We start from the raw sequence: 12,693 nt of genomic DNA, 5'->3' as shown, positions 1-12,693 counted from the left end.
ACCCAAGAGCCTGATGCTCTGCTGCTCATCACGAAGAAAACCCAGTGTGGGGAGAGGTGTGGTGAGGTTGGAGGGAATTAATGACGCGCTGAATTAGGGAAATGGACATTTCACAGAGATTTAGCTGATTGCTTCTCACATGACTTTGCACTAACGTCAGCCTAGTTTTGTATTGGAAAGCGGAGTTACAGGGACTTCTCTGGTGTTCCCTTGTGGCTCAGCTGGTAAAGAATCCTCCTGCAATGTGGAAGACCTGGGTGCAGTCCCTGGATTGGGAAGATGCCCTGGAGAAGGGAAAGCCTACCTATGCCACTATTCTGACCAGGAGAATTCAATGCACGTCATAGTCCGTGGGGTCTCAAAGAGTCGGACGTGACTGAGTGACTTTCACTTCACTCTGGCAGTCCAGTCGTTAGGACTCCACACTTACCACTTGCCCCACAGTATGGCCAAATATATATTAATATATATGTAATATATATAATGTGTGTGTGTGTGTTAGTTGCTTAGTCATGTCTGACTCTTTGTGACCCCAGAGACTGTAGCCTGCCAGGCTCCTCTGTCCATGGGATTTCCCAGGCAAGAATACTGGGGTGAGTTGCCATTTCCTTCTCCTGATCTTCCTGACACAGGGATTGAACCCGCATCTCTTATGTCTCCTGCATTGGCAGGCAGATTCTTTACCACTAGCGCCAGCTTCAATACACACACACACACACACATATATATAATATATATGTACATGTAGGGCTTCCCTGGTGGCTCAGTTGATAAAGATCTGCCTGCAGTGCAGGAGACCTGGGTTCAATCCCTGGATTGGAAAGATCTCCTGGAGAAGGGAATGGCTGCCAACTTCACTATTTTTGCCTGGAGAATCCCATGGACAGAGGAACCTGGCGGGCTACTGCTCTCACTTGCCTCACTGCTGCTGCTGCTAAGTCGCTTCAGTCGTGTCCGACTCTGTGCGACCCCATGGACGGCAGCCCACCAGGCTCCCCCATCCCTGGGATTCTCCAGGCAAGAACACTGGAGTGGGTTGCCATTTCCTTCTCCAATGCATGAAAGTGAAAAGGGAAAGTGAAGTTGCTCAGTCGTGTCCAATTCCTATCGACCCCATGGACTGCAGCCCACCAGGCTCCTCCTTCCATGGGGTTTTCCAGGCAAGAGTACTGGAGTGGGGTGCCATTGCCTTCTCCACTTGCCTCACAGTGTGGCCAAATATATATTAATATATATATATAATATACATATGTATATATATGTAATATCTATCTATCTACAAAATACTCTACCGCAAAACAGCAGAATACACATTCTCCTTAAGTATGCATAGACCATTCTCTGGGATGGATCACATCTTACACCACAAAACTAGTATTAACAAATTTTAGAAAACTGAAATCATAACAGGTGTTTTTTCTGATCATAATAGGATGAAATAGCCAACCTCCCCACCCAAAGGAAAACGAAAGAAAAGGGGAATCACAAATGATGGTTTGGACCCTTCTAGATTATTCTAGTCTTCCCAAAGAGGCCATAACGCAGTGAGGTTTGTTGTGAGGAGAAAACAATATAATTTCATGTATATTATCTGTCACAGTGTGGGTACTCAAGAAATATATGTATTTCCTTCCCTCTTTTCAAAAATTTTACTTATTTAGCTTTTTTCCTTTTTGGCTGTACTTTGAGGCATGTGGGACTTCCCTGACCAGGGTTGGAATCTGTGGCCCCTGCAGTGGGAGCTCGGAGTCTTAACCACTGGACCACCAGGGGAGTCCTCCTCCACTCTTTTCTTCTGAGTTTGTGGCCTGTCAACCCAGCAAAGGGAGCTGAGTGAGGGCGAAGCCACCAAACACTCTGGATTTGCTTTCTTTTTAAGGAAAACATGTGCCAGGCCTTTGTAGCCCCTCAGGGGTCATCCTTAAGTCAATCTCTTCAGAAACACAAGAGGGCATGAATATGGCACTTGTCGCTAGAGACTGCTCTCTCTTCCAAGGGATAGTTTGGACCAGTAGACCATCCTGTCTCTGAGTTCTTTTTCTTGCGGGTGGTGGAAGAATGTTCCCCATTCAGGCAGCAATTGTTGCCACCCCCACCCTCCCTTCCAGAGGCTAATCTGACTTCAGGTCTCTGTGTTCTGCACATAATTAAACTCTTTTATTAATAGGGCCACCCCAGGGGCTGGAGGTTTGGACATGTGAGAATCAGTGTGTGACTGGAGAAGAGGGTTTCAGAGCCCTTCCTCTAGGTCTCCATCGCCACCTGGGCTGAAATAGAATGGGCAAATTGAGCCCAGCCTGGTCCTTGAATGATGCCAATTGATTGATGGCTGGGACCCAAGACGGCATCTCCCAGGAACTAAACGGGTGATAATGAAATGAAGCTCAGCCACCTTCGCCTCATCTATCACTGTCAGATGAAAAACAGACCGAGTCTCATCTCCGCCTCTCCCTTCAGGCTGAAGCTGTCGACAGCCGCCATACCCTCTGCTCCCACTGGATGGCGCTAAAGCCTCAGGCATCAGCCCTCAGGGACTCCGCAAACGTCCACAGCTATTCTTCTACGAAGGGCACCGGGCAGGGCTGCAGCTATTCAGCAGACTTGAGGCAAACGTGCATTCCATTTTAAAAGGCTTGACCGTGTGAGCTGTTTGCATCCTCCCTCCCACCGTCTTTAAAGAAGCCGCTCTCCATCTTCTTTGCCCGAGCTCCACTGCTCCGCGTCTCATTTTTGTGAAACTCTCCGAGGTATTACCAGCTCATTTGCAGACAACCTGGCATCTTTACAGATATTGGCCTCATGTGTTAGTCTCTCAGACTCTTTGCGACCCTATGGACTGTAGTCCACCAGGCTCTTCTGTCCATGGAATTCTCCAGGCAAGAATACTGGATTGTTTTGCCATTTCCTCCTCCAGGGGATCTTCCCCACCCAGGGATTGAACCTGGGTCTCCTGCATTTCTGGCAGATTCTTTACTGTCTGAGCTATCAGGGAAGCCCTTATTGGTCCTATAGGCTGTTATTAGTGTTGAAGAGTATTTATGCGGTGAGAACACTCGGTTTTGTCGGGAAATGTTTACCAAAACCAGGAGTACAGTCTGGCCCTGAAAATGCCCCAGTGAAACTGCGATCCGGTGCATTCTTGGTTTTCCACCGTCATTTCTAGACTTGTCATCATCACAGAGAACTGAATTGCGCCCCTCTGACCTCCCTCTTCGGCCACTTTCCTCCTGTTGCTACCGGGTTTGCAGGTTTGCCACTGTCCCAGCCCCAGCCGGAAACATGGGGTTGTTTCAGAACTGGAGGCGGCAGCTTCAGACTGCTCTTTCTCAGGTGTTGATGGCTGAGAGCCCGAATCTGGGAACTCAGCCTCCAGTGTGTAGCCTGACACTTCTGGAAATTCGCTGGTTATCCTCTGGTCACAGTCTCGCATCCCTTCTGTTGGGGCAGATAATGCTTGGTCCCCTTGGTGTCAGGGTTTCCAGCTATGCAGAGGAGTTTGTGTGGCAGAGGATTGGCATCTGACCCTGGTTTCTGCCACTTCCTGCTTGCTACCACTTCCTTAACTCTTCAGAGTGGGACACTCCAACGCCTAAAACATTATCATTTGAAAAGCTCATGGAGCTCCCTTAGTTGGTCTCCACAGCCCTCATTTTACAGATTTAAAGGATTTAAGTAGACCCAGGCCCAGATTTCTGGTTCTGTCTTCTTTCGAATGTCACACTTGTGTGGTCTGTGTTAGACACCTTTTTTTTTTTTCCCCAAAGAGGGTGTTTGAAGAAAGACTCATATAAAAATGACCACAGTCAGTATGTATCTGCAGCTCTCCTCTCATCTTCCTTACCTGGGAAGTTTTCCTCTGCTGCTCCTGTTTTCTCCCCTGGGCGTGGAAGCTGTGGGGAGAGGGACTGGCTGAGGACCGACATTTTCTGTGTCACCCCAGGTCACTCGTCCACGATCTCCTAGCCACATGTGTCTTTGCCTCCTGGGGAGGGGCTTCAGGGCGAGGCAGAGTTTCCCATCTTCCCATTGCTGTGAAAATTCTTCCACTTCCTTGCATCTCATCCTGAATCAAAAACTCATGCATGGGGTTTTGCATGAGCCCTGGTGATCTAGTGGCTAAGACCCTGTGCTCTCAATGCAGGGAGTCTGGGTTTGATCCCTGGTCGGGAAACTAGGTCCCATATGCTGCAACGAAGCTCAAAGATCCTGTGTGCTGCAACTAAGACCCTCAGCAGCCCCAAAATAAATACCCCCCAACCCCAAAACCCATATCCAGCATTTTTTTGCTTCTTGTGTATTTACATCCCCCCTCGGCAATCTCTTACCTCTATGGGATTTCTTTTTCTGTTTAAAATTATTTATTCATTTGGCCCTGTTGGATCTTCATTGCAGTGTGCAGGCTTCTCATTGCAGTGGTTTCTCCTGTTGGGGAGCCTGGGCTTCAGGGCACGTGGGCTTCAGCAGTCGTGGCTCCTGGTCTCTAGAGCATAGGCTCAGTAGCTGTAGCGCACAGGCTTCGTTGCTCCATGGGATGTGGGATCGAACCTGTGTCTCTTGCATTGGCAGGCAGATTCTTCACCGTTCAAGCCACTAGGGAAGCCCTCTTTTCCTTGTTTTAAAAAATTAAAGTATAATTGCCTTACAATATTATATTAGTTTCAGGTGTGCAACATAGTGATTCCATACTTTTGCACATTACAAATCGATCACTGCCCTATGTGGTTTCAGATGGCATATTTCAGAGGAAGTCCTTAGGAAAATGTGGCAAGGAACTGTTGTGTGTGTAGTGACCTGAGCTGTGTGTCCCAAGCACCAGATCCAACCAGGATCTTCAACGGAAAAGAAGAAACTCTAATGGAATTTCGTTACTACAGCTTAACACCAAACTGTCTGGTCTCAGCTGCTTTGAGTGAGGTTCCCTTGCATAATACGATCTATCAAAACTGCTGGATTTTTATCAACCTGATTAGAGCTCTGAGAAGCCCATGCAGCTATGCCCTGAGCTCTGGGATGTGGTGGTGGAGGTTAGCAGCATATCACGTGATTATGTAATGCCACTGCTTTTCTTTCTGCCGCTGCTGCTGCTGCCAAGTCGCTTCAGTCGTGTCCGACTCTGTGTGACCCCATAGACGGCAGCCCACCAGGCTCCCCGGTCCCTGGGATTCTCCAGGCAAGTACACTGGAGTGGGTTGCCATTTCCTTCTCCAATGCATGAAAGTGAAAACTGAAAGTGAAGTTGCTCAGTCATGTCCGACCCTCAGCGACCCCATGAACTGCAGCCTTCCAGGCTCCTCCGTCCATGGGATTTTCCAGGCAGGAGTACTGGAGTAGGGTGCCATTGCCTTCTAACAAGGAATAATTTGAGATCAACAGTTCTTTTACCCACAAGGAATCGAAATAGAAACAGCATACATTGTTTCACCATATCTTTATGAACAAGCTATCTTCATGAAAAAGGGAAGGATAATGATCATAGAGTTAGGTCGACTCATAAGACAAATATTCAAGAAAAGGTCATTTATTAGCTGGAGGTCTCTAGTGGTTTCCCACAGGGCTCTGTTTTTGGATCTATTTGGATAACATTTTTACTGACCACTTAGATAAAAATAAAGCATATTTCTCAAATTTTGCACAAGATAAAACCTTAGGAAAGACTGAAATAATAAAACCAGAATACAAACATATTGCAATAGACTGGAACAAAGATCCCAGACCTAGAATTAAGTTTAATGTAAATATATTCATACCTCCAAAAGAAATTGCATAAGTATAGCTTGGAAAGGCTTGGTTTGACAGTAGTTTTTATGGGAAAAAAAAAAACCCTGGTAGTTTTAGGTGTTGACAGACTGATAAGGACAAGTGATGTGACTGAGCAGATAAAAAGCCAACTCAGTCAAAGGCAGCACTGATACCACTGTGAAGTCTGTGTCAAGGCAGGTGCTATTCCCACTGCACAGGGGGCAGGTTCTACCATGTCAGAACATCACATCAGTTCCTGTGGGTCTCACTGAATGGAGGAGCTTCTAAGGGAGGAGCTGTTTTTAGAACTACATGATCTACAGCACGGTTGATGGAACTGGAGATATTTCATCTGGAAAGAAGAAGACTCTGCAGTATGCATGACCGTCGTCACAGCTAATATTTACTGTGCTCTCCCTCAGTACCCGGAGAAGGCAATGGCACCCCACTCCAGTACTCTTGCCTGGAAAATCCCATGGATGGAGGAGCCTGGAAGGCTGCAGTCCATGGGGTCGATGAGGGTCGGACACGACTGAGCGACTTCCCTTCCCTCCCTCGGTACCAGGTTCCACTTTAAGTGCCTTACTTGTGTCATATACTATTACTACTACATATGAGTTATGACGATTATTGCCCCCTGCCTTTATCTAGTTCAGTTCAGTTCAGTCAGTCGTGTCCGACTCTTTGCAACCCCATGGATTGCAGCATGCCAGGCCTCCCTGTCCATCACCAACTCCCAGAGTTTACTCAAACTCATATCCATTGAGTTGGTGATGCCATCCAGCCATCTCATCCTCTGTCGTCCTCTTCTCAGCCTTCAATCTTTCCCAGCGTCAGGGTCTTTTCCAGTGAGTCAGTTCTTCACATCAGGTGGCCAAAGTATTGGAGTTTCAGCTTCAGCATCAGTCCTTCCAATGAATATTCAGGACTGATTTCCTTTAGGATGGACTGGCTGGATCTTCCTTTATCTAATATCTGTGGAAATGGAAGCACTAAGAGGTTAACTAATGCCCAACGTGACGCAGCTGCCAAGTGGGGGCTGGGAGTCAAAGCCAGCCCCAGACTGCCTCAACTGTCTGTAACAATAACAGCACAGCGCATGGCTCCAGAGTTACAAATCTGAAGGAGGCAGATCCTTTAAGTTGTTGTTTAGTCCCTAAGTCATGTCTGACTCTTTTGCAACTCCATGGTCTGTAGCCCGCCAGGCTCCCCTGTCCATGGGATCCTCTAGGCAAGAACACTGGAGTGGGTTGCCATGCCCTCCTCCAGGGGAATCTTCCCGATCCAGGGTTTGAACCAGTGTCTCTTGTGTCTCCTGCATTGGCAGGCGGGTTCTTTACTGCTGAGCCGCCAGGGCAGAAATCTGAAGGAGACAGACCCTGGAAGAGCTACCTGCAAAGTGGTGGGCCATCTCTTGCTGGAGGTGTTCAAGGTCAAGGGCGCTCTGCTGAGGATGATGTGGGTGAATTCTGTGTTCAGAGTGAGGCTGGACCAGGTAACCTCAAGGAGTCTCAGGACTCTGGACTCTCACTTGCCAAGCTGCCATTCTTAGGGTTGGATTCTAAGAACCGTGGAGGGGTTATCAGTTTTCCACACCGTTTTCTTCCCCCACATCTGCACTTCCTTTGCCCTCAGGTGAAAATAAGAATGTCTTCATGGCTTGGATGCTCTCTTACCTTGTAGTAAGTGTAATTTATTGGCTGTCATGATCCACCCCTGGCAGGTAGCTGTATTTTGCAGAACCCTTCTTCCTAGCCTTGCTTTAGAATGGAAGGCGCCTTGTGAGTAGAGTGAGTAGATCTCCCCCTCCCAAAATATTTCCATTCACATCAGTGGCAAATCAGAAGGCTGTTGATTGAATAACTGACAAGGGATACCTGCTACCAACTGTCTCCTGCTGACCCGTCCCTGTGACCTTGGTTCCCACAATCTCACCCGTCCTTAGGGCTGTGTCACAACGCAATGTCATTACCTCATTTTCTTCAGCTTCCTAGACCCCTGCTTTTCCCAAGGTGTTCCATCAGCCAGAAATGCTTTCCAGTCTGAAAAACCGGAAGATGGTGAAGAGATTTGAGCATAGAATCTAGATACCTAGCTGAGGTTAACCCCAGGTAGGTTTTCCCAAGTTGATTTGGTTTGGACCTAAAGCTTTGTGTGTGCTCCGTTGCTCAGTCGGGGCTGACTCTTTGCGACCCCATGGACTATACCTCTCCAGGCTCCTCTGTCCAAAGAATACTCTAGGCAAGAATACTGGAGTGGGTTGCCATTTCCTCCTCCAGGGGATCTTCCCAACCCAGGGATTGAAACTGTGTCTCCTGTGTTTCCTGCATTGCAGGTAGATGCTATGCTATGCTAAGTTACTTCAGTCGTGTCCGACTCTGTGTGACCCCATAGATGGCAGCCCACCAGGCTTCCCCATCCCTGGGATTCTCCAGGCAACCCACTGGAGTGGGTTGCCATTTCCTTCTCCAATGCATGAAAGTAAAAAGAGAAAGTGAAGTCGCTCAGTCATGTCCGACTCTTAGCGACCCCATGGACTGCAGCCTACCAGGCTCCTCCATCCATGGGATTTTCCAGGCAAGAGTACTGGAGTGGGGTGCCACTGCCTTCTCCATGCAGGTAGATTCTTTACCACTAACCCGTTGGGGACGCCACTAAAGCCTTAAGTAGGGCCTTCCAATCGGTTCACCTATTGGGACACTTGGGAGCTGATATAAATAATTGAAGACACATGGGGGTAAATGGATACATTGAAGAAAGAGCCAGTTTGGGCTCTGGTCTTCTCAAACTTGCCTGCTGCCCGTTGCTTAGCCCATCCTTGTCATCATCCCACTTTGTACCTCTCTCCTATCTCTGGTTCTGATCCTTCCACTTAGAATTCTTAATGTTTTTTATTTTTGTTGTTGTTGTTTTGGAGTGTGTGTGTGTATGGCCATGCCTCGACGAATGGGTATCTTAGTTCCCTGACTAGGGATAGAACCTGTGGCCCCTGCATTGGAAGCTCAGAGTCTTAACCACTGGACCACCAGGGAAGTCCCTGTCTTTAATGTTTCAATCATTCACTTCTGAGATGAGTTTCTCTCTTAGTCCTACCCTGGAGGGAGCCCAGCTCTACAGGCCTCTCCCTGGAGGCTTCCCCCAGCTCTTCCCCTTCACATTTGCATCTCAGCTCCAATGTTGCTTCCTTAGTAAGGCCCCACCCTGCCAGTCTATTCAACGCTAGTGTCCCATTGCAGCTGATCTTCAGAGTCACCAGTCTGTTTGCTTCAGAGCACTTATCACTTGCAATTACATTTCTTTCTCATTTTACTTGTTTTTGTCCCGATATTCTTAAAGTTTTAGGAAGGCAGAGAATTCTTTTGTGTCCTCTTATAGCCCCAGGGCCTAGTTCAGTGCCTGCACACATATGAGAATTTGTTGTATGAACCAATAAACTTTCGGGGAGAAAGGTAATTTTTTTTGTTTGTTTATCCCAGGCTAATTAGGATTCTGGCTCCTCACTCAGGGGCTTCCCAGATGGCTCAGTGGTAAAGAACCTGCCAGCCAATGTAGGAGACATAAGAGACTCAGGTTCGATCCCTGGGTCGGGAAGATCCCCTGAAGAAGGGGGATCTTCAGTATTCTTCCCTGGAGAATCCCAATGGACAGAGGAGCCTGGAGGGCTACAGTCCATGGGGTCGCAAAGAGTCGGACATGACTTAGCAGCTGAGTACACACACACACATCACTTAGCGAGCACCACTGTCAGAGTCCCTCTAGTCTGCTCTGGTGTCTTTCGGTGTCATTTATCTTTAAATAATTATGATGAATTTCAGTTGATCCACCATCAGATTTTTGTTTTTTTCCATACAAGAACAACACTTAACTCCAAAGTGATAAAAGCTATTCACAAACCTGAGCCTTGGAGGAGAGAAAGGAAATTCTTGACTTTGGGGGCTGAGTTCATTTCATCACATCCAAGTTTTATTTCCCTGAGGCTTTTCTTTGTCAAGCTTGGGAAAGTGCCATTTCCTAGGAGAACTACATAAGAACAAACTTCATATATGAGAAAAGCGAAAAGCAGCCCCGAAGGCAAAACTCAGAGAAGCATTTTAGACTGATCCCCCCTGAAGATCAATGGCAATCTTTTATTTTTCAAGTGCATTACTTCTCTAAACTGACTTGAACCAAATGGATGAACAAGGACATTTCAGACTGCATAAACCAAACGGGAAATAGATGAGAGTGCCAGCAAAGAGGCTTGAAAGGATTTATCTTCCTACATTTCAAGGCAACTGTTGCTTCCAGCAACAGTTTCTCTTGGGAAAACTGGTGAATGTGTCCTGGATTGGGACTGGGTGGCAGCAGGCGAGGGTCAGTGGGGACGTGGCAGGCGTGGGCTCGGGCTGGGCTGTGCATTACACTGGAGAAGGGCAGAGAAGAAGATGCAAAAGGAAGCTGAATGTTCCCAGGAACAGGACTGACTCATAAAATCTTTCCATTGATGATGCCATATCAAACCAATCACTTTCTGCTTTTTTGAGCAGAAAACCTGGACAGTCTTCGCTCCAAACAACAGCACAGAGGAAGGCTCCTCTTGTCTACAGAGCAGCACCTCCCAAACTCATGCTGTCTAAAGAGTCATATGAAGTGATGTGAAGTGTGAAAGTCGCTCAGTTTTGTCTGACTCTTTGCAACCCCATGGACTATACAGTCCATGGAATTCTTCAGGCCAAAATACTGGAGTGGGTAGCCTTTCCCTTCTCCAGGGGATCTTCCCAACCCAGGGATCAAGCCCAGGTCTCCCACATCACAGGTGGATTCTTTACCAGCTGAGCCACAAGGGAAGGAAGCTTGTTAAAAATGCAGATCCCAGGGCCCTCTCCTGGAAGGTCTGATGCAGTAGATTGGGGTTCAGGTATGAAAAATTATACTTGCAATAGGCATCCCAGCTGATTCTCCTGACTGGACAGGTTTGTTGTTGTTCAATCACTAACTCGTGTCTGATGCTTTATGACCTCATAGACTGCAGCATGCAAGTCTTTCCCATCTTTCACTATCTCTGGGAGTTTGCTCAAATTCATGTCCATTGAGTTGGTGATGCTATCTAACCATCTCACCCTCTGTCACCCTCTTCTCCTTTTGCCTTCAATGTTTCCCAGCATTAGGGTCTTTTCCAGCGAGTCAGCTCTTCACATCAGGTGGCCAAAGCATTGAAGCTTCAGCTTCAGCATCCATCCTTCCAATGAATATTCAGGGTTGATTTCCTTTAGAAATGACTGGTTTGATCTCCTTGTAGTCCAAGGGACTCTCAAGAATCTTCTCCAGCACCACACGTTTGGGGAAAGGCATCAGAGAGTTAGCCATCTTTGTCCACATTTCCTAATTCACCAATCTTCCAGGCAAACCCTACTTTTTGCCTTCCCTACCTTTGAACTCAATCCATAGGAAGCCTCTCAGTCTGTTCTCCTGTCTGGGAGCCATAGCGTGGTTCTGCAAACAAGACTCCAGTTCCCTCCCTGGAGGGATCTTGGTGGAGACCTCCCAGTGTTAAAGGTGAAACTGGACATGGAGACACAGGCATCAGGAGAGATGCCCCTTAGGGATGGAGCAGCCTTCTTCACGGCTAGGCATTCTGGGGCCCCTTCCTCCTGCCCGTCCCCTCCCCGCAACGATCACATCTCCTGCTTCATCACCCACCTCCACCTCTAAGCTCATTCCCCAACCTCCCTTTCTGTCTCCACTGCAACTTCACAGCCTTGTTTTCATTCAGGTGCTTCCACTTCCAACTCAGTTGGTTCAAAACCACTGATTTATTGTCCTCTCCACCTCCAGCTCTGTTTCTCCACCTGGACCCTCTACCTCGGGTTCCCTCTTTTGCAAACTGGAAGTGTGGTCCTCTGAGTTACCCAAGCCAGGATATTGGCTCCTCTGTCTTCCTCATTCCCTACATCAAAACTTAAGTATCTGTTTAAGGCTGTGGTTTGCAAGCCTGGTTTGCTGCCAAAGAGAATCATCTGGAAAGATTTTATAACATACGCATGCCTGTGCTCCACTCCCAGAAATTCTGATTTAATTGGTCTGTGGTGAGGTCAGGCCATGGACAGCTTTTAGAACTTCCCAAGTGATTATAACATGCAGCCAGGGTTCCCACTCTAGCCTCTGTTCCACCCTTCCCCACGAGGCAGATCTGATCCACTCACAGGGCTGGGGCCAGGGTGGGGAGATCGAGGCTCTTAGTTCCAGCACAAAATTCAAGGGAGCGCCAAGACCCTCAGTCATCAAGATGGATTACAATATTAAAAAAAAAATAAAAACGAGTGCAGAAAGTCCATGATCCACAACCCATAGACGTTTTATAAAAACAGGCTGTCATGGTTTGTTTCACGACCCTGCTTTATTTCACAACAGCGACAATTATTTCCCATCAGGCTGCGGTCCCTGGGCTAGTGTGGCTGTCACGTCCCTCCCAGGGGTTTATGAGGGTTGACAAAGGCGTGTAAACAGATTGGGCAACTAAGAACTCTAGGTTTCTTTTTTTTTGACTGGAGAGCTTTTAACTTTTTCCACTGGGTTCAAAACATGGGCGGATTTGTTGATAAGCCTGTGCCAGGGGTACACATGAGTGCCTCCACCCCAGCTTCCAGCTTGACTTGGCACAGAGCTGCTGGTCGGCTGGCCACTCCTTTCAATGCCCTTCACACCACGTCCAGGTTCCTGCTTTCGGGATCTAAGCCCTGTGTGAGCCCAGGAAGCTCAGCTCTCCAACCTCAACTCCTATTGCTTTCCGCTTTGTGTGATTCAATAAAGAATGCCTTGCAGCTCTCCAACGTGCCTTGGCTTTCCTTGCAGCTATGCTATTACAGGTGGCTCAGTGGTAAAGAATCTGCCTGTGATGCAGGTTTGATCCCTGTGTGGGGAAGATCCCCTGGAGAAGGAAATGGCAACCCACTCCACTATTCTTGCCTAGGAAAT

Source organism: Bos javanicus, chromosome 5 (genome assembly GCF_032452875.1).
Source record: "Bos javanicus breed banteng chromosome 5, ARS-OSU_banteng_1.0, whole genome shotgun sequence".
NCBI lineage: Eukaryota > Metazoa > Chordata > Mammalia > Artiodactyla > Bovidae > Bos > Bos javanicus.
Note: the sequence above shows the minus strand (reverse complement) of the source record.